Genomic DNA, 22,370 nt, shown 5'->3' with positions numbered 1-22,370 from the left:
CCGGCAGCCGGCGAGAGCGGCAGCTTCGGAAGGTGAAGAAGCAAGCTGTACAACACTGGGATTGTGTGCGCACCTTGCCAACTGATAGAAAACAGTACCTTTGCACTCTCCTGACTTTTCCAATCACAGGAACATTCGATTGGAAGCTGTTTTGGACAACTTTTCTTTTCTTCCTGCCAAACACTTGGCAGACATCCGTGCAACTTCTAGAACACGATGGGAGATGTTTTCTGTGCTGGCACAGTTTTTCCTAGCCAGACATAGTGGAAAAGCTTGTTGCCGAGGTGTAGATGAGAAGAGGAGCTAAAGAGGAAGGTAGGATGCTCTCCGGAGGTAAGAGCCGCTGCCGGGCGTCTTTCGGCAGAAGCCGCGCTAAGGAGAGCACTGTGAGCGGCACAATCGTCTTTGCGCGAAGAAGCCGCTTCTTGGGCTCCGGCAGCCGGCGAGAGCGGCAGCTTCGGGAAGGTGAAGAAGCAAGCTGTACAACACTGGGATGGTGTGCGCACCTTGCCAACTGATAGAAAACAGTACCTTTGCACTCTCCTGACTTTTCCAATCACAGGAACATTCGATTGGAAGCTGTTTTGGACAACTTTTCTTTTCTTCCTGCCAAACACTTGGCAGACATCCGTGCAACTTCTAGAACACGATGGGAGATGTTTTCTGTGCTGGCACAGTTTTTCCTAGCCAGACATAGTGGAAAAGCTTGTTGCCGAGGTGTAGATGAGAAGAGGAGCTAAAGAGGAAGGTAGGATGCTCTCCGGAGGTAAGAGCCGCTGCCGGGCGTCTTTCGGCAGAAGCCGCGCTAAGGAGAGCACTGTGAGCGGCACAATCGTCTTTGCGCGAAGAAGCCGCTTCTTGGGCTCCGGCAGCCGGCGAGAGCGGCAGCTTCGGGAAGGTGAAGAAGCAAGCTGTACAACACTGGGATGGTGTGCCCACCTTGCCAACTGATAGAAAACAGTACCTTTGCACTCTCCTGACTATTCCAATCACAGGAACATTCGATTGGAAGCCGTTTTGGACAACTTTTCTTTTCTTCCTGCCAAACACTTGGCAGACATCCGTGCAACTTCTAGAACACGATGGGAGATGTTTTCTGTGCTGGCACAGTTTTTCCTAGCCAGACATAGTGGAAAAGCTTGTTGCCGAGGTGTAGATGAGAAGAGGAGCTAAAGAGGAAGGTAGGATGCTCTCCGGAGGTAAGAGCCGCTGCCGGGCGTCTTTCGGCAGAAGCCGCGCTAAGGAGAGCACTGTGAGCGGCACAATCGTCTTTGCGCGAAGAAGCCGCTTCTTGGGCTCCGGCAGCCGGCGAGAGCGGCAGCTTCGGGAAGGTGAAGAAGCAAGCTGTACAACACTGGGATTGTGTGCGCACCTTGCCAACTGATAGAAAACAGTACCTTTGCACTCTCCTGACTTTTCCAATCACAGGAACATTCGATTGGAAGCTGTTTTGGACAACTTTTCTTTTCTTCCTGCCAAACACTTGGCAGACATCCGTGCAACTTCTAGAACACGATGGGAGATGTTTTCTGTGCTGGCACAGTTTTTCCTAGCCAGACATAGTGGAAAAGCTTGTTGCCGAGGTGTAGATGAGAAGAGGAGCTAAAGAGGAAGGTAGGATGCTCTCCGGAGGTAAGAGCCGCTGCCGGGCGTCTTTCGGCAGAAGCCGCGCTAAGGAGAGCACTGTGAGCGGCACAATCGTCTTTGCGCGAAGAAGCCGCTTCTTGGGCTCCGGCAGCCGGCGAGAGCGGCAGCTTCGGGAAGGTGAAGAAGCAAGCTGTACAACACTGGGATTGTGTGCGCACCTTGCCAACTGATAGAAAACAGTACCTTTGCACTCTCCTGACTTTTCCAATCACAGGAACATTCGATTGGAAGCTGTTTTGGACAACTTTTCTTTTCTTCCTGCCAAACACTTGGCAGACATCCGTGCAACTTCTAGAACACGATGGGAGATGTTTTCTGTGCTGGCACAGTTTTTCCTAGCCAGACATAGTGGAAAAGCTTGTTGCCGAGGTGTAGATGAGAAGAGGAGCTAAAGAGGAAGGTAGGATGCTCTCCGGAGGTAAGAGCCGCTGCCGGGCGTCTTTCGGCAGAAGCCGCGCTAAGGAGAGCGCTGTGAGCGGCACAATCGTCTTTGCGCGAAGAAGCCGCTTCTTGGGCTCCGGCAGCCGGCGAGAGCGGCAGCTTCGGGAAGGTGAAGAAGCAAGCTGTACAACACTGGGATTGTGTGCGCACCTTGCCAACTGATAGAAAACAGTACCTTTGCACTCTCCTGACTTTTCCAATCACAGGAACATTCGATTGGAAGCTGTTTTGGACAACTTTTCTTTTCTTCCTGCCAAACACTTGGCAGACATCCGTGCAACTTCTAGAACACGATGGGAGATGTTTTCTGTGCTGGCACAGTTTTTCCTAGCCAGACATAGTGGAAAAGCTTGTTGCCGAGGTGTAGATGAGAAGAGGAGCTAAAGAGGAAGGTAGGATGCTCTCCGGAGGTAAGAGCCGCTGCCGGGCGTCTTTCGGCAGAAGCCGCGCTAAGGAGAGCGCTGTGAGCGGCACAATCGTCTTTGCGCGAAGAAGCCGCTTCTTGGGCTCCGGCAGCCGGCGAGAGCGGCAGCTTCGGGAAGGTGAAGAAGCAAGCTGTACAACACTGGGATTGTGTGCGCACCTTGCCAACTGATAGAAAACAGTACCTTTGCACTCTCCTGACTTTTCCAATCACAGGAACACTCGATTGGAAGCTGTTTTGGACAACTTTTCTTTTCTTCCTGCCAAACACTTGGCAGACATCCGTGCAACTTCTAGAACACGATGGGAGATGTTTTCTGTGCTGGCACAGTTTTTCCTAGCCAGACATAGTGGAAAAGCTTGTTGCCGAGGTGTAGATGAGAAGAGGAGCTAAAGAGGAAGGTAGGATGCTCTCCGGAGGTAAGAGCCGCTGCCGGGCGTCTTTCGGCAGAAGCCGCGCTAGGAGAGCACTGTGAGCGGCACAATCGTCTTTGCGCGAAGAAGCCGCTTCTTGGGCTCCGGCAGCCGGCGAGAGCGGCAGCTTCGGGAAGGTGAAGAAGCAAGCTGTACAACACTGGGATTGTGTGCGCACCTTGCCAACTGATAGAAAACAGTACCTTTGCACTCTCCTGACTTTTCCAATCACAGGAACATTCGATTGGAAGCTGTTTTGGACAACTTTTCTTTTCTTCCTGCCAAACACTTGGCAGACATCCGTGCAACTTCTAGAACACGATGGGAGATGTTTTCTGTGCTGGCACAGTTTTTCCTAGCCAGACATAGTGGAAAAGCTTGTTGCCGAGGTGTAGATGAGAAGAGGAGCTAAAGAGGAAGGTAGGATGCTCTCCGGAGGTAAGAGCCGCTGCCGGGCGTCTTTCGGCAGAAGCCGCGCTAAGGAGAGCGCTGTGAGCGGCACAATCGTCTTTGCGCGAAGAAGCCGCTTCTTGGGCTCCGGCAGCCGGCGAGAGCGGCAGCTTCGGGAAGGTGAAGAAGCAAGCTGTACAACACTGGGATTGTGTGCGCACCTTGCCAACTGATAGAAAACAGTACCTTTGCACTCTCCTGACTTTTCCAATCACAGGAACATTCGATTGGAAGCTGTTTTGGACAACTTTTCTTTTCTTCCTGCCAAACACTTGGCAGACATCCGTGCAACTTCTAGAACACGATGGGAGATGTTTTCTGTGCTGGCACAGTTTTTCCTAGCCAGACATAGTGGAAAGCTTGTTGCCGAGGTGTAGATGAGAAGAGGAGCTAAAGAGGAAGGTAGGATGCTCTCCGGAGGTAAGAGCCGCTGCCGGGCGTCTTTCGGCAGAAGCCGCGCTAAGGAGAGCACTGTGAGCGGCACAATCGTCTTTGCGCGAAGAAGCCGCTTCTTGGGCTCCGGCAGCCGGCGAGAGCGGCAGCTTCGGGAAGGTGAAGAAGCAAGCTGTACAACACTGGGATGGTGTGCGCACCTTGCCAACTGATAGAAAACAGTACCTTTGCACTCTCCTGACTTTTCCAATCACAGGAACATTCGATTGGAAGCCTGTTTTGGACAACTTTTCTTTTCTTCTGCCAAACACTTGGCAGACATCCGTGCAACTTCTAGAACACGATGGGAGATGTTTTCTGTGCTGGCACAGTTTTTCCTAGCCAGACATAGTGGAAAGCTTGTTGCCGAGGTGTAGATGAGAAGAGGAGCTAAAGAGGAAGGTAGGATGCTCTCCGGAGGTAAGAGCCGCTGCCGGGCGTCTTTCGGCAGAAGCCGCGCTAAGGAGAGCGCTGTGAGCGGCACAATCGTCTTTGCGCGAAGAAGCCGCTTCTTGGGCTCCGGCAGCCGGCGAGAGCGGCAGCTTCGGGAAGGTGAAGAAGCAAGCTGTACAACACTGGGATTGTGTGCGCACCTTGCCAACTGATAGAAAACAGTACCTTTGCACTCTCCTGACTTTTCCAATCACAGGAACATTCGATTGGAAGCTGTTTTGGACAACTTTTCTTTTCTTCCTGCCAAACACTTGGCAGACATCCGTGCAACTTCTAGAACACGAGGGGAGATGTTTTCTGTGCTGGCACAGTTTTTCCTAGCCAGACATAGTGGAAAAGCTTGTTGCCGAGGTGTAGATGAGAAGAGGAGCTAAAGAGGAAGGTAGGATGCTCTCCGGAGGTAAGAGCCGCTGCCGGGCGTCTTTCGGCAGAAGCCGCGCTAAGGAGAGCACTGTGAGCGGCACAATCGTCTTTGCGCGAAGAAGCCGCTTCTTGGGCTCCGGCAGCCGGCGAGAGCGGCAGCTTCGGGAAGGTGAAGAAGCAAGCTGTACAACACTGGGATTGTGTGCGCACCTTGCCAACTGATAGAAAACAGTACCTTTGCACTCTCCTGACTTTTCCAATCACAGGAACATTCGATTGGAAGCTGTTTTGGACAACTTTTCTTTTCTTCCTGCCAAACACTTGGCAGACATCCGTGCAACTTCTAGAACACGATGGGAGATGTTTTCTGTGCTGGCACAGTTTTTCCTAGCCAGACATAGTGGAAAAGCTTGTTGCCGAGGTGTAGATGAGAAGAGGAGCTAAAGAGGAAGGTAGGATGCTCTCCGGAGGTAAGAGCCGCTGCCGGGCGTCTTTCGGCAGAAGCCGCGCTAAGGAGAGCACTGTGAGCGGCACAATCGTCTTTGCGCGAAGAAGCCGCTTCTTGGGCTCCGGCAGCCGGCGAGAGCGGCAGCTTCGGGAAGGTGAAGAAGCAAGCTGTACAACACTGGGATTGTGTGCGCACCTTGCCAACTGATAGAAAACAGTACCTTTGCACTCTCCTGACTTTTCCAATCACAGGAACACTCGATTGGAAGCTGTTTTGGACAACTTTTCTTTTCTTCCTGCCAAACACTTGGCAGACATCCGTGCAACTTCTAGAACACGATGGGAGATGTTTTCTGTGCTGGCACAGTTTTTCCAGCCAGACATAGTGGAAAAGCTTGTTGCCGAGGTGTAGATGAGAAGAGGAGCTAAAGAGGAAGGTAGGATGCTCTCCGGAGGTAAGAGCCGCTGCCGGGCGTCTTTCGGCAGAAGCCGCGCTAAGGAGAGCGCTGTGAGCGGCACAATCGTCTTTGCGCGAAGAAGCCGCTTCTTGGGCTCCGGCAGCCGGCGAGAGCGGCAGCTTCGGGAAGGTGAAGAAGCAAGCTGTACAACACTGGGATTGTGTGCGCACCTTGCCAACTGATAGAAAACAGTACCTTGCACTCTCCTGACCTTTCCAATCACAGGAACATTCGATTGGAAGCTGTTTTGGACAACTTTTCTTTTCTTCCTGCCAAACACTTGGCAGACATCCGTGCAACTTCTAGAACACGAGGGGAGATGTTTTCTGTGCTGCACAGTTTTTCCTAGCCAGACATAGTGGAAAAGCTTGTTGCCGAGGTGTAGATGAGAAGAGGAGCTAAAGAGGAAGGTAGGATGCTCTCACCGGAGGTAAGAGCCGCTGCCGGGCGTCTTTCGGCAGAAGCCGCGCTAAGGAGAGCACTGTGAGCGGCACAATCGTCTTTGCGCGAAGAAGCCGCTTCTTGGGCTCCGGCAGCCGGCGAGAGCGGCAGCTTCGGGAAGGTGAAGAAGCAAGCTGTACAACACTGGGATTGTGTGCGCACCTTGCCAACTGATAGAAAACAGTACCTTTGCACTCTCCTGACTTTTCCAATCACAGGAACATTCGATTGGAAGCTGTTTTGGACAACTTTTCTTTTCTTCCTGCCAAACACTTGGCAGACATCCGTGCAACTTCTAGAACACGATGGGAGATGTTTTCTGTGCTGGCACAGTTTTTCCTAGCCAGACATAGTGGAAAAGCTTGTTGCCGAGGTGTAGATGAGAAGAGGAGCTAAAGAGGAAGGTAGGATGCTCTCCGGAGGTAAGAGCCGCTGCCGGGCGTCTTTCGGCAGAAGCCGCGCTAAGGAGAGCACTGTGAGCGGCACAATCGTCTTTGCGCGAAGAAGCCGCTTCTTGGGCTCCGGCAGCCGGCGAGAGCGGCAGCTTCGGGAAGGTGAAGAAGCAAGCTGTACAACACTGGGATTGTGTGCGCACCTTGCCAACTGATAGAAAACAGTACCTTTGCACTCTCCTGACTTTTCCAATCACAGGAACATTCGATTGGAAGCTGTTTTGGACAACTTTTCTTTTCTTCCTGCCAAACACTTGGCAGACATCCGTGCAACTTCTAGAACACGATGGGAGATGTTTTCTGTGCTGGCACAGTTTTTCCTAGCCAGACATAGTGGAAAAGCTTGTTGCCGAGGTGTAGATGAGAAGAGGAGCTAAAGAGGAAGGTAGGATGCTCTCCGGAGGTAAGAGCCGCTGCCGGGCGTCTTTCGGCAGAAGCCGCGCTAAGGAGAGCACTGTGAGCGGCACAATCGTCTTTGCGCGAAGAAGCCGCTTCTTGGGCTCCGGCAGCCGGCGAGAGCGGCAGCTTCGGGAAGGTGAAGAAGCAAGCTGTACAACACTGGGATTGTGTGCGCACCTTGCCAACTGATAGAAAACAGTACCTTTGCACTCTCCTGACTTTTCCAATCACAGGAACATTCGATTGGAAGCTGTTTTGGACAACTTTTCTTTTCTTCCTGCCAAACACTTGGCAGACATCCGTGCAACTTCTAGAACACGATGGGAGATGTTTTCTGTGCTGGCACAGTTTTTCCTAGCCAGACATAGTGGAAAAGCTTGTTGCCGAGGTGTAGATGAGAAGAGGAGCTAAAGAGGAAGGTAGGATGCTCTCCGGAGGTAAGAGCCGCTGCCGGGCGTCTTTCGGCAGAAGCCGCGCTAAGGAGAGCGCTGTGAGCGGCACAATCGTCTTTGCGCGAAGAAGCCGCTTCTTGGGCTCCGGCAGCCGGCGAGAGCGGCAGCTTCGGGAAGGTGAAGAAGCAAGCTGTACAACACTGGGATTGTGTGCGCACCTTGCCAACTGATAGAAAACAGTACCTTTGCACTCTCCTGACCTTTTCCAATCACAGGAACATTCGATTGGAAGCTGTTTTGGACAACTTTTCTTTTCTTCCTGCCAAACACTTGGCAGACATCCGTGCAACTTCTAGAACACGATGGGAGATGTTTTCTGTGCTGGCACAGTTTTTCCTAGCCAGACATAGTGGAAAAGCTTGTTGCCGAGGTGTAGATGAGAAGAGGAGCTAAAGAGGAAGGTAGGATGCTCTCCGGAGGTAAGAGCCGCTGCCGGGCGTCTTTCGGCAGAAGCCGCGCTAAGGAGAGCACTGTGAGCGGCACAATCGTCTTTGCGCGAAGAAGCCGCTTCTTGGGCTCCGGCAGCCGGCGAGAGCGGCAGCTTCGGGAAGGTGAAGAAGCAAGCTGTACAACACTGGGATTGTGTGCGCACCTTGCCAACTGATAGAAAACAGTACCTTTGCACTCTCCTGACTTTTCCAATCACAGGAACATTCGATTGGAAGCTGTTTTGGACAACTTTTCTTTTCTTCCTGCCAAACACTTGGCAGACATCCGTGCAACTTCTAGAACACGATGGGAGATGTTTTCTGTGCTGGCACAGTTTTTCCTAGCCAGACATAGTGGAAAAGCTTGTTGCCGAGGTGTAGATGAGAAGAGGAGCTAAAGAGGAAGGTAGGATGCTCTCCGGAGGTAAGAGCCGCTGCCGGGCGTCTTTCGGCAGAAGCCGCGCTAAGGAGAGCACTGTGAGCGGCACAATCGTCTTTGCGCGAAGAAGCCGCTTCTTGGGCTCCGGCAGCCGGCGAGAGCGGCAGCTTCGGGAAGGTGAAGAAGCAAGCTGTACAACACTGGGATTGTGTGCGCACCTTGCCAACTGATAGAAAACAGTACCTTTGCACTCTCCTGACTTTTCCAATCACAGGAACATTCGATTGGAAGCTGTTTTGGACAACTTTTCTTTTCTTCCTGCCAAACACTTGGCAGACATCCGTGCAACTTCTAGAACACGATGGGAGATGTTTTCTGTGCTGGCACAGTTTTTCCTAGCCAGACATAGTGGAAAAGCTTGTTGCCGAGGTGTAGATGAGAAGAGGAGCTAAAGAGGAAGGTAGGATGCTCTCCGGAGGTAAGAGCCGCTGCCGGGCGTCTTTCGGCAGAAGCCGCGCTAAGGAGAGCACTGTGAGCGGCACAATCGTCTTTGCGCGAAGAAGCCGCTTCTTGGGCTCCGGCAGCCGGCGAGAGCGGCAGCTTCGGGAAGGTGAAGAAGCAAGCTGTACAACACTGGGATTGTGTGCGCACCTTGCCAACTGATAGAAAACAGTACCTTTGCACTCTCCTGACTTTTCCAATCACAGGAACATTCGATTGGAAGCTGTTTTGGACAACTTTTCTTTTCTTCCTGCCAAACACTTGGCAGACATCCGTGCAACTTCTAGAACACGATGGGAGATGTTTTCTGTGCTGGCACAGTTTTTCCTAGCCAGACATAGTGGAAAAGCTTGTTGCCGAGGTGTAGATGAGAAGAGGAGCTAAAGAGGAAGGTAGGATGCTCTCCGGAGGTAAGAGCCGCTGCCGGGCGTCTTTCGGCAGAAGCCGCGCTAAGGAGAGCACTGTGAGCGGCACAATCGTCTTTGCGCGAAGAAGCCGCTTCTTGGGCTCCGGCAGCCGGCGAGAGCGGCAGCTTCGGGAAGGTGAAGAAGCAAGCTGTACAACACTGGGATTGTGTGCGCACCTTGCCAACTGATAGAAAACAGTACCTTTGCACTCTCCTGACTTTTCCAATCACAGGAACATTCGATTGGAAGCTGTTTTGGACAACTTTTCTTTTCTTCCTGCCAAACACTTGGCAGACATCCGTGCAACTTCTAGAACACGATGGGAGATGTTTTCTGTGCTGGCACAGTTTTTCCTAGCCAGACATAGTGGAAAAGCTTGTTGCCGAGGTGTAGATGAGAAGAGGAGCTAAAGAGGAAGGTAGGATGCTCTCCGGAGGTAAGAGCCGCTGCCGGGCGTCTTTCGGCAGAAGCCGCGCTAAGGAGAGCACTGTGAGCGGCACAATCGTCTTTGCGCGAAGAAGCCGCTTCTTGGGCTCCGGCAGCCGGCGAGAGCGGCAGCTTCGGGAAGGTGAAGAAGCAAGCTGTACAACACTGGGATTGTGTGCGCACCTTGCCAACTGATAGAAAACAGTACCTTTGCACTCTCCTGACTTTTCCAATCACAGGAACATTCGATTGGAAGCTGTTTTGGACAACTTTTCTTTTCTTCCTGCCAAACACTTGGCAGACATCCGTGCAACTTCTAGAACACGATGGGAGATGTTTTCTGTGCTGGCACAGTTTTTCCTAGCCAGACATAGTGGAAAAGCTTGTTGCCGAGGTGTAGATGAGAAGAGGAGCTAAAGAGGAAGGTAGGATGCTCTCCGGAGGTAAGAGCCGCTGCCGGGCGTCTTTCGCAGAAGCCGCGCTAAGGAGAGCACTGTGAGCGGCACAATCGTCTTTGCGCGAAGAAGCCGCTTCTTGGGCTCCGGCAGCCGGCGAGAGCGGCAGCTTCGGGAAGGTGAAGAAGCAAGCTGTACAACACTGGGATTGTGTGCGCACCTTGCCAACTGATAGAAAACAGTACCTTTGCACTCTCCTGACTTTTCCAATCACAGGAACATTCGATTGGAAGCTGTTTTGGACAACTTTTCTTTTCTTCCTGCCAAACACTTGGCAGACATCCGTGCAACTTCTAGAACACGATGGGAGATGTTTTCTGTGCTGGCACAGTTTTTCCTAGCCAGACATAGTGGAAAAGCTTGTTGCCGAGGTGTAGATGAGAAGAGGAGCTAAAGAGGAAGGTAGGATGCTCTCCGGAGGTAAGAGCCGCTGCCGGGCGTCTTTCGGCAGAAGCCGCGCTAAGGAGAGCACTGTGAGCGGCACAATCGTCTTTGCGCGAAGAAGCCGCTTCTTGGGCTCCGGCAGCCGGCGAGAGCGGCAGCTTCGGGAAGGTGAAGAAGCAAGCTGTACAACACTGGGATTGTGTGCGCACCTTGCCAACTGATAGAAAACAGTACCTTTGCACTCTCCTGACTTTTCCAATCACAGGAACATTCGATTGGAAGCTGTTTTGGACAACTTTTCTTTTCTTCCTGCCAAACACTTGGCAGACATCCGTGCAACTTCTAGAACACGATGGGAGATGTTTTCTGTGCTGGCACAGTTTTTCCTAGCCAGACATAGTGGAAAAGCTTGTTGCCGAGGTGTAGATGAGAAGAGGAGCTAAAGAGGAAGGTAGGATGCTCTCCGGAGGTAAGAGCCGCTGCCGGGCGTCTTTCGGCAGAAGCCGCGCTAAGGAGAGCGCTGTGAGCGGCACAATCGTCTTTGCGCGAAGAAGCCGCTTCTTGGGCTCCGGCAGCCGGCGAGAGCGGCAGCTTCGGGAAGGTGAAGAAGCAAGCTGTACAACACTGGGATTGTGTGCGCACCTTGCCAACTGATAGAAAACAGTACCTTTGCACTCTCCTGACTTTTCCAATCACAGGAACATTCGATTGGAAGCTGTTTTGGACAACTTTTCTTTTCTTCCTGCCAAACACTTGGCAGACATCCGTGCAACTTCTAGAACACGATGGGAGATGTTTTCTGTGCTGGCACAGTTTTTCCTAGCCAGACATAGTGGAAAAGCTTGTTGCCGAGGTGTAGATGAGAAGAGGAGCTAAAGAGGAAGGTAGGATGCTCTCCGGAGGTAAGAGCCGCTGCCGGGCGTCTTTCGGCAGAAGCCGCGCTAAGGAGAGCGCTGTGAGCGGCACAATCGTCTTTGCGCGAAGAAGCCGCTTCTTGGGCTCCGGCAGCCGGCGAGAGCGGCAGCTTCGGGAAGGTGAAGAAGCAAGCTGTACAACACTGGATTGTGTGCGCACCTTGCCAACTGATAGAAAACAGTACCTTTGCACTCTCCTGACTTTTCCAATCACAGGAACACTCGATTGGAAGCTGTTTTGGACAACTTTTCTTTTCTTCCTGCCAAACACTTGGCAGACATCCGTGCAACTTCTAGAACACGATGGGAGATGTTTTCTGTGCTGGCACAGTTTTTCCTAGCCAGACATAGTGGAAAAGCTTGTTGCCGAGGTGTAGATGAGAAGAGGAGCTAAAGAGGAAGGTAGGATGCTCTCCGGAGGTAAGAGCCGCTGCCGGGCGTCTTTCGGCAGAAGCCGCGCTAAGGAGAGCACTGTGAGCGGCACAATCGTCTTTGCGCGAAGAAGCCGCTTCTTGGGCTCCGGCAGCCGGCGAGAGCGGCAGCTTCGGGAAGGTGAAGAAGCAAGCTGTACAACACTGGGATTGTGTGCGCACCTTGCCAACTGATAGAAAACAGTACCTTTGCACTCTCCTGACTTTTCCAATCACAGGAACATTCGATTGGAAGCTGTTTTGGACAACTTTTCTTTTCTTCCTGCCAAACACTTGGCAGACATCCGTGCAACTTCTAGAACACGATGGGAGATGTTTTCTGTGCTGGCACAGTTTTTCCTAGCCAGACATAGTGGAAAAGCTTGTTGCCGAGGTGTAGATGAGAAGAGGAGCTAAAGAGGAAGGTAGGATGCTCTCCGGAGGTAAGAGCCGCTGCCGGGCGTCTTTCGGCAGAAGCCGCGCTAAGGAGAGCGCTGTGAGCGGCACAATCGTCTTTGCGCGAAGAAGCCGCTTCTTGGGCTCCGGCAGCCGGCGAGAGCGGCAGCTTCGGGAAGGTGAAGAAGCAAGCTGTACAACACTGGGATTGTGTGCGCACCTTGCCAACTGATAGAAAACAGTACCTTTGCACTCTCCTGACTTTTCCAATCACAGGAACATTCGATTGGAAGCTGTTTTGGACAACTTTTCTTTTCTTCCTGCCAAACACTTGGCAGACATCCGTGCAACTTCTAGAACACGATGGGAGATGTTTTCTGTGCTGGCACAGTTTTTCCTAGCCAGACATAGTGGAAAAGCTTGTTGCCGAGGTGTAGATGAGAAGAGGAGCTAAAGAGGAAGGTAGGATGCTCTCCGGAGGTAAGAGCCGCTGCCGGGCGTCTTTCGGCAGAAGCCGCGCTAAGGAGAGCACTGTGAGCGGCACAATCGTCTTTGCGCGAAGAAGCCGCTTCTTGGGCTCCGGCAGCCGGCGAGAGCGGCAGCTTCGGGAAGGTGAAGAAGCAAGCTGTACAACACTGGGATTGTGTGCGCACCTTGCCAACTGATAGAAAACAGTACCTTTGCACTCTCCTGACTTTTCCAATCACAGGAACATTCGATTGGAAGCTGTTTTGGACAACTTTTCTTTTCTTCCTGCCAAACACTTGGCAGACATCCGTGCAACTTCTAGAACACGATGGGAGATGTTTTCTGTGCTGGCACAGTTTTTCCTAGCCAGACATAGTGGAAAAGCTTGTTGCCGAGGTGTAGATGAGAAGAGGAGCTAAAGAGGAAGGTAGGATGCTCTCCGGAGGTAAGAGCCGCTGCCGGGCGTCTTTCGGCAGAAGCCGCGCTAAGGAGAGCGCTGTGAGCGGCACAATCGTCTTTGCGCGAAGAAGCCGCTTCTTGGGCTCCGGCAGCCGGCGAGAGCGGCAGCTTCGGGAAGGTGAAGAAGCAAGCTGTACAACACTGGGATTGTGTGCGCACCTTGCCAACTGATAGAAAACAGTACCTTTGCACTCTCCTGACTTTTCCAATCACAGGAACATTCGATTGGAAGCTGTTTTGGACAACTTTTCTTTTCTTCCTGCCAAACACTTGGCAGACATCCGTGCAACTTCTAGAACACGATGGGAGATGTTTTCTGTGCTGGCACAGTTTTTCCTAGCCAGACATAGTGGAAAAGCTTGTTGCCGAGGTGTAGATGAGAAGAGGAGCTAAAGAGGAAGGTAGGATGCTCTCCGGAGGTAAGAGCCGCTGCCGGGCGTCTTTCGGCAGAAGCCGCGCTAAGGAGAGCGCTGTGAGCGGCACAATCGTCTTTGCGCGAAGAAGCCGCTTCTTGGGCTCCGGCAGCCGGCGAGAGCGGCAGCTTCGGGAAGGTGAAGAAGCAAGCTGTACAACACTGGGATTGTGTGCGCACCTTGCCAACTGATAGAAAACAGTACCTTTGCACTCTCCTGACTTTTCCAATCACAGGAACATTCGATTGGAAGCTGTTTTGGACAACTTTTCTTTTCTTCCTGCCAAACACTTGGCAGACATCCGTGCAACTTCTAGAACACGATGGGAGATGTTTTCTGTGCTGGCACAGTTTTTCCTAGCCAGACATAGTGGAAAAGCTTGTTGCCGAGGTGTAGATGAGAAGAGGAGCTAAAGAGGAAGGTAGGATGCTCTCCGGAGGTAAGAGCCGCTGCCGGGCGTCTTTCGGCAGAAGCCGCGCTAAGGAGAGCGCTGTGAGCGGCACAATCGTCTTTGCGCGAAGAAGCCGCTTCTTGGGCTCCGGCAGCCGGCGAGAGCGGCAGCTTCGGGAAGGTGAAGAAGCAAGCTGTACAACACTGGGATTGTGTGCGCACCTTGCCAACTGATAGAAAACAGTACCTTTGCACTCTCCTGACTTTTCCAATCACAGGAACATTCGATTGGAAGCTGTTTTGGACAACTTTTCTTTTCTTCCTGCCAAACACTTGGCAGACATCCGTGCAACTTCTAGAACACGATGGGAGATGTTTTCTGTGCTGGCACAGTTTTTCCTAGCCAGACATAGTGGAAAAGCTTGTTGCCGAGGTGTAGATGAGAAGAGGAGCTAAAGAGGAAGGTAGGATGCTCTCCGGAGGTAAGAGCCGCTGCCGGGCGTCTTTCGGCAGAAGCCGCGCTAAGGAGAGCGCTGTGAGCGGCACAATCGTCTTTGCGCGAAGAAGCCGCTTCTTGGGCTCCGGCAGCCGGCGAGAGCGGCAGCTTCGGGAAGGTGAAGAAGCAAGCTGTACAACACTGGGATTGTGTGCGCACCTTGCCAACTGATAGAAAACAGTACCTTTGCACTCTCCTGACTTTTCCAATCACAGGAACATTCGATTGGAAGCTGTTTTGGACAACTTTTCTTTTCTTCCTGCCAAACACTTGGCAGACATCCGTGCAACTTCTAGAACACGATGGGAGATGTTTTCTGTGCTGGCACAGTTTTTCCTAGCCAGACATAGTGGAAAAGCTTGTTGCCGAGGTGTAGATGAGAAGAGGAGCTAAAGAGGAAGGTAGGATGCTCTCCGGAGGTAAGAGCCGCTGCCGGGCGTCTTTCGGCAGAAGCCGCGCTAAGGAGAGCGCTGTGAGCGGCACAATCGTCTTTGCGCGAAGAAGCCGCTTCTTGGGCTCCGGCAGCCGGCGAGAGCGGCAGCTTCGGGAAGGTGAAGAAGCAAGCTGTACAACACTGGGATTGTGTGCGCACCTTGCCAACTGATAGAAAACAGTACCTTTGCACTCTCCTGACTTTTCCAATCACAGGAACATTCGATTGGAAGCTGTTTTGGACAACTTTTCTTTTCTTCCTGCCAAACACTTGGCAGACATCCGTGCAACTTCTAGAACACGATGGGAGATGTTTTCTGTGCTGGCACAGTTTTTCCTAGCCAGACATAGTGGAAAAGCTTGTTGCCGAGGTGTAGATGAGAAGAGGAGCTAAAGAGGAAGGTAGGATGCTCTCCGGAGGTAAGAGCCGCTGCCGGGCGTCTTTCGGCAGAAGCCGCGCTAAGGAGAGCGCTGTGAGCGGCACAATCGTCTTTGCGCGAAGAAGCCGCTTCTTGGGCTCCGGCAGCCGGCGAGAGCGGCAGCTTCGGGAAGGTGAAGAAGCAAGCTGTACAACACTGGGATTGTGTGCGCACCTTGCCAACTGATAGAAAACAGTACCTTTGCACTCTCCTGACTTTTCAATCACAGGAACACTCGATTGGAAGCTGTTTTGGACAACTTTTCTTTTCTTCCTGCCAAACACTTGGCAGACATCCGTGCAACTTCTAGAACACGATGGGAGATGTTTTCTGTGCTGGCACAGTTTTTCCTAGCCAGACATAGTGGAAAAGCTTGTTGCCGAGGTGTAGATGAGAAGAGGAGCTAAAGAGGAAGGTAGGATGCTCTCCGGAGGTAAGAGCCGCTGCCGGGCGTCTTTCGGCAGAAGCCGCGCTAGGAGAGCACTGTGAGCGGCACAATCGTCTTTGCGCGAAGAAGCCGCTTCTTGGGCTCCGGCAGCCGGCGAGAGCGGCAGCTTCGGGAAGGTGAAGAAGCAAGCTGTACAACACTGGGATTGTGTGCGCACCTTGCCAACTGATAGAAAACAGTACCTTTGCACTCTCCTGACTTTTCCAATCACAGGAACATTCGATTGGAAGCTGTTTTGGACAACTTTTCTTTTCTTCCTGCCAAACACTTGGCAGACATCCGTGCAACTTCTAGAACACGATGGGAGATGTTTTCTGTGCTGGCACAGTTTTTCCTAGCCAGACATAGTGGAAAAGCTTGTTGCCGAGGTGTAGATGAGAAGAGGAGCTAAAGAGGAAGGTAGGATGCTCTCCGGAGGTAAGAGCCGCTGCCGGGCGTCTTTCGGCAGAAGCCGCGCTAAGGAGAGCGCTGTGAGCGGCACAATCGTCTTTGCGCGAAGAAGCCGCTTCTTGGGCTCCGGCAGCCGGCGAGAGCGGCAGCTTCGGGAAGGTGAAGAAGCAAGCTGTACAACACTGGGATTGTGTGCGCACCTTGCCAACTGATAGAAAACAGTACCTTTGCACTCTCCTGACTTTTCCAATCACAGGAACATTCGATTGGAAGCTGTTTTGGACAACTTTTCTTTTCTTCCTGCCAAACACTTGGCAGACATCCGTGCAACTTCTAGAACACGATGGGAGATGTTTTCTGTGCTGGCACAGTTTTTCCTAGCCAGACATAGTGGAAAAGCTTGTTGCCGAGGTGTAGATGAGAAGAGGAGCTAAAGAGGAAGGTAGGATGCTCTCCGGAGGTAAGAGCCGCTGCCGGGCGTCTTTCGGCAGAAGCCGCGCTAAGGAGAGCGCTGTGAGCGGCACAATCGTCTTTGCGCGAAGAAGCCGCTTCTTGGCTCCGGCAGCCGGCGAGAGCGGCAGCTTCGGGAAGGTGAAGAAGCAAGCTGTACAACACTGGGATTGTGTGCGCACCTTGCCAACTGATAGAAAACAGTACCTTTGCACTCTCCTGACTTTTCCAATCACAGGAACATTCGATTGGAAGCTGTTTTGGACAACTTTTCTTTTCTTCCTGCCAAACACTTGGCAGACATCCGTGCAACTTCTAGAACACGATGGGAGATGTTTTCTGTGCTGGCACAGTTTTTCCTAGCCAGACATAGTGGAAAAGCTTGTTGCCGAGGTGTAGATGAGAAGAGGAGCTAAAGAGGAAGGTAGGATGCTCTCCGGAGGTAAGAGCCGCTGCCGGGCGTCTTTCGGCAGAAGCCGCGCTAAGGAGAGCGCTGTGAGCGGCACAATCGTCTTTGCGCGAAGAAGCCGCTTCTTGGGCTCCGGCAGCCGGCGAGAGCGGCAGCTTCGGGAAGGTGAAGAAGCAAGCTGTACAACACTGGGATTGTGTGCGCACCTTGCCAACTGATAGAAAACAGTACCTTTGCACTCTCCTGACTTTTCCAATCACAGGAACACTCGATTGGAAGCTGTTTTGGACAACTTTTCTTTTCTTCCTGCCAAACACTTGGCAGACATCCGTGCAACTTCTAGAACACGATGGGAGATGTTTTCTGTGCTGGCACAGTTTTTCCTAGCCAGACATAGTGGAAAAGCTTGTTGCCGAGGTGTAGATGAGAAGAGGAGCTAAAGAGGAAGGTAGGATGCTCTCCGGAGGTAAGAGCCGCTGCCGGGCGTCTTTCGGCAGAAGCCGCGCTAAGGAGAGCACTGTGAGCGGCACAATCGTCTTTGCGCGAAGAAGCCGCTTCTTGGGCTCCGGCAGCCGGCGAGAGCGGCAGCTTCGGGAAGGTGAAGAAGCAAGCTGTACAACACTGGGATTGTGTGCGCACCTTGCCAACTGATAGAAAACAGTACCTTTGCACTCTCCTGACTTTTCCAATCACAGGAACATTCGATTGGAAGCTGTTTTGGACAACTTTTCTTTTCTTCCTGCCAAACACTTGGCAGACATCCGTGCAACTTCTAGAACACGATGGGAGATGTTTTCTGTGCTGGCACAGTTTTTCCTAGCCAGACATAGTGGAAAAGCTTGTTGCCGAGGTGTAGATGAGAAGAGGAGCTAAAGAGGAAGGTAGGATGCTCTCCGGAGGTAAGAGCCGCTGCCGGGCGTCTTTCGGCAGAAGCCGCGCTAAGGAGAGCGCTGTGAGCGGCACAATCGTCTTTGCGCGAAGAAGCCGCTTCTTGGGCTCCGGCAGCCGGCGAGAGCGGCAGCTTCGGGAAGGTGAAGAAGCAAGCTGTACAACACTGGGATTGTGTGCGCACCTTGCCAACTGATAGAAAACAGTACCTTTGCACTCTCCTGACTTTTCCAATCACAGGAACATTCGATTGGAAGCTGTTTTGGACAACTTTTCTTTTCTTCCTGCCAAACACTTGGCAGACATCCGTGCAACTTCTAGAACACGATGGGAGATGTTTTCTGTGCTGGCACAGTTTTTCCTAGCCAGACATAGTGGAAAAGCTTGTTGCCGAGGTGTAGATGAGAAGAGGAGCTAAAGAGGAAGGTAGGATGCTCTCCGGAGGTAAGAGCCGCTGCCGGGCGTCTTTCGGCAGAAGCCGCGCTAAGGAGAGCACTGTGAGCGGCACAATCGTCTTTGCGCGAAGAAGCCGCTTCTTGGGCTCCGGCAGCCGGCGAGAGCGGCAGCTTCGGGAAGGTGAAGAAGCAAGCTGTACAACACTGGGATTGTGTGCGCACCTTGCCAACTGATAGAAAACAGTACCTTTGCACTCTCCTGACTTTTCCAATCACAGGAACATTCGATTGGAAGCGTTTTGGACAACTTTTCTTTTCTTCCTGCCAAACACTTGGCAGACATCCGTGCAACTTCTAGAACACGATGGGAGATGTTTTCTGTGCTGGCACAGTTTTTCCTAGCCAGACATAGTGGAAAAGCTTGTTGCCGAGGTGTAGATGAGAAGAGGAGCTAAAGAGGAAGGTAGGATGCTCTCCGGAGGTAAGAGCCGCTGCCGGGCGTCTTTCGGCAGAAGCCGCGCTAAGGAGAGCGCTGTGAGCGGCACAATCGTCTTTGCGCGAAGAAGCCGCTTCTTGGGCTCCGGCAGCCGGCGAGAGCGGCAGCTTCGGGAAGGTGAAGAAGCAAGCTGTACAACACTGGGATTGTGTGCGCACCTTGCCAACTGATAGAAAACAGTACCTTTGCACTCTCCTGACTTTTCCAATCACAGGAACATTCGATTGGAAGCTGTTTTGGACAACTTTTCTTTTCTTCCTGCCAAACACTTGGCAGACATCCGTGCAACTTCTAGAACACGATGGGAGATGTTTTCTGTGCTGGCACAGTTTTTCCTAGCCAGACATAGTGGAAAAGCTTGTTGCCGAGGTGTAGATGAGAAGAGGAGCTAAAGAGGAAGGTAGGATGCTCTCCGGAGGTAAGAGCCGCTGCCGGGCGTCTTTCGGCAGAAGCCGCGCTAAGGAGAGCACTGTGAGCGGCACAATCGTCTTTGCGCGAAGAAGCCGCTTCTTGGGCTCCGGCAGCCGGCGAGAGCGGCAGCTTCGGGAAGGTGAAGAAGCAAGCTGTACAACACTGGGATTGTGTGCGCACCTTGCCAACTGATAGAAAACAGTACCTTTGCACTCTCCTGACTTTTCCAATCACAGGAACATTCGATTGGAAGCTGTTTTGGACAACTTTTCTTTTCTTCCTGCCAAACACTTGGCAGACATCCGTGCAACTTCTAGAACACGATGGGAGATGTTTTCTGTGCTGGCACAGTTTTTCCTAGCCAGACATAGTGGAAAAGCTTGTTGCCGAGGTGTAGATGAGAAGAGGAGCTAAAGAGGAAGGTAGGATGCTCTCCGGAGGTAAGAGCCGCTGCCGGGCGTCTTTCGGCAGAAGCCGCGCTAAGGAGAGCACTGTGAGCGGCACAATCGTCTTTGCGCGAAGAAGCCGCTTCTTGGGCTCCGGCAGCCGGCGAGAGCGGCAGCTTCGGGAAGGTGAAGAAGCAAGCTGTACAACACTGGGATTGTGTGCGCACCTTGCCAACTGATAGAAAACAGTACCTTTGCACTCTCCTGACTTTTCCAATCACAGGAACATTCGATTGGAAGCTGTTTTGGACAACTTTTCTTTTCTTCCTGCCAAACACTTGGCAGACATCCGTGCAACTTCTAGAACACGATGGGAGATGTTTTCTGTGCTGGCACAGTTTTTCCTAGCCAGACATAGTGGAAAAGCTTGTTGCCGAGGTGTAGATGAGAAGAGGAGCTAAAGAGGAAGGTAGGATGCTCTCCGGAGGTAAGAGCCGCTGCCGGGCGTCTTTCGGCAGAAGCCGCGCTAAGGAGAGCACTGTGAGCGGCACAATCGTCTTTGCGCGAAGAAGCCGCTTCTTGGGCTCCGGCAGCCGGCGAGAGCGGCAGCTTCGGGAAGGTGAAGAAGCAAGCTGTACAACACTGGGATTGTGTGCGCACCTTGCCAACTGATAGAAAACAGTACCTTTGCACTCTCCTGACTTTTCCAATCACAGGAACATTCGATTGGAAGCCGTTTTGGACAACTTTTCTTTTCTTCCTGCCAAACACTTGGCAGACATCCGTGCAACTTCTAGAACACGATGGGAGATGTTTTCTGTGCTGGCACAGTTTTTCCTAGCCAGACATAGTGGAAAAGCTTGTTGCCGAGGTGTAGATGAGAAGAGGAGCTAAAGAGGAAGGTAGGATGCTCTCCGGAGGTAAGAGCCGCTGCCGGGCGTCTTTCGGCAGAAGCCGCGCTAAGGAGAGCACTGTGAGCGGCACAATCGTCTTTGCGCGAAGAAGCCGCTTCTTGGGCTCCGGCAGCCGGCGAGAGCGGCAGCTTCGGGAAGGTGAAGAAGCAAGCTGTACAACACTGGGATTGTGTGCGCACCTTGCCAACTGATAGAAAACAGTACCTTTGCACTCTCCTGACTTTTCCAATCACAGGAACATTCGATTGGAAGCTGTTTTGGACAACTTTTCTTTTCTTCCTGCCAAACACTTGGCAGACATCCGTGCAACTTCTAGAACACGATGGGAGATGTTTTCTGTGCTGGCACAGTTTTTCCTAGCCAGACATAGTGGAAAAGCTTGTTGCCGAGGTGTAGATGAGAAGAGGAGCTAAAGAGGAAGGTAGGATGCTCTCCGGAGGTAAGAGCCGCTGCCGGGCGTCTTTCGGCAGAAGCCGCGCTAAGGAGAGCACTGTGAGCGGCACAATCGTCTTTGCGCGAAGAAGCCGCTTCTTGGGCTCCGGCAGCCGGCGAGAGCGGCAGCTTCGGGAAGGTGAAGAAGCAAGCTGTACAACACTGGGATTGTGTGCGCACCTTGCCAACTGATAGAAAACAGTACCTTTGCACTCTCCTGACTTTTCCAATCACAGGAACATTCGATTGGAAGCCGTTTGGACAACTTTTCTTTTCTTCCTGCCAAACACTTGGCAGACATCCGTGCAACTTCTAGAACACGATGGGAGATGTTTTCTGTGCTGGCACAGTTTTTCCTAGCCAGACATAGTGGAAAAGCTTGTTGCCGAGGTGTAGATGAGAAGAGGAGCTAAAGAGGAAGGTAGGATGCTCTCCGGAGGTAAGAGCCGCTGCCGGGCGTCTTTCGGCAGAAGCCGCGCTAAGGAGAGCACTGTGAGCGGCACAATCGTCTTTGCGCGAAGAAGCCGCTTCTTGGGCTCCGGCAGCCGGCGAGAGCGGCAGCTTCGGGAAGGTGAAGAAGCAAGCTGTACAACACTGGGATTGTGTGCGCACCTTGCCAACTGATAGAAAACAGTACCTTTGCACTCTCCTGACTTTTCCAATCACAGGAACATTCGATTGGAAGCTGTTTTGGACAACTTTTCTTTTCTTCCTGCCAAACACTTGGCAGACATCCGTGCAACTTCTAGAACACGATGGGAGATGTTTTCTGTGCTGGCACAGTTTTTCCTAGCCAGACATAGTGGAAAAGCTTGTTGCCGAGGTGTAGATGAGAAGAGGAGCTAAAGAGGAAGGTAGGATGCTCTCCGGAGGTAAGAGCCGCTGCCGGGCGTCTTTCGGCAGAAGCCGCGCTAAGGAGAGCACTGTGAGCGGCACAATCGTCTTTGCGCGAAGAAGCCGCTTCTTGGGCTCCGGCAGCCGGCGAGAGCGGCAGCTTCGGGAAGGTGAAGAAGCAAGCTGTACAACACTGGGATTGTGTGCGCACCTTGCCAACTGATAGAAAACAGTACCTTTGCACTCTCCTGACTTTTCCAATCACAGGAACATTCGATTGGAAGCCGTTTTGGACAACTTTTCTTTTCTTCCTGCCAAACACTTGGCAGACATCCGTGCAACTTCTAGAACACGATGGAGATGTTTTCTGTGCTGGCACAGTTTTTCCTAGCCAGACATAGTGGAAAAGCTTGTTGCCGAGGTGTAGATGAGAAGAGGAGCTAAAGAGGAAGGTAGGATGCTCTCCGGAGGTAAGAGCCGCTGCCGGGCGTCTTTCGGCAGAAGCCGCGCTAAGGAGAGCACTGTGAGCGGCACAATCGTCTTTGCGCGAAGAAGCCGCTTCTTGGGCTCCGGCAGCCGGCGAGAGCGGCAGCTTCGGGAAGGTGAAGAAGCAAGCTGTACAACACTGGGATTGTGTGCGCACCTTGCCAACTGATAGAAAACAGTACCTTTGCACTCTCCTGACTTTTCAATCACAGGAACATTCGATTGGAAGCTGTTTTGGACAACTTTTCTTTTCTTCCTGCCAAACACTTGGCAGACATCCGTGCAACTTCTAGAACACGATGGGAGATGTTTTCTGTGCTGGCACAGTTTTTCCTAGCCAGACATAGTGGAAAAGCTTGTTGCCGAGGTGTAGATGAGAAGA

Source organism: Melospiza melodia, chromosome 23 (genome assembly GCF_035770615.1).
Source record: "Melospiza melodia melodia isolate bMelMel2 chromosome 23, bMelMel2.pri, whole genome shotgun sequence".
NCBI lineage: Eukaryota > Metazoa > Chordata > Aves > Passeriformes > Passerellidae > Melospiza > Melospiza melodia.
This window is presented reverse-complemented; position numbering follows the sequence as displayed.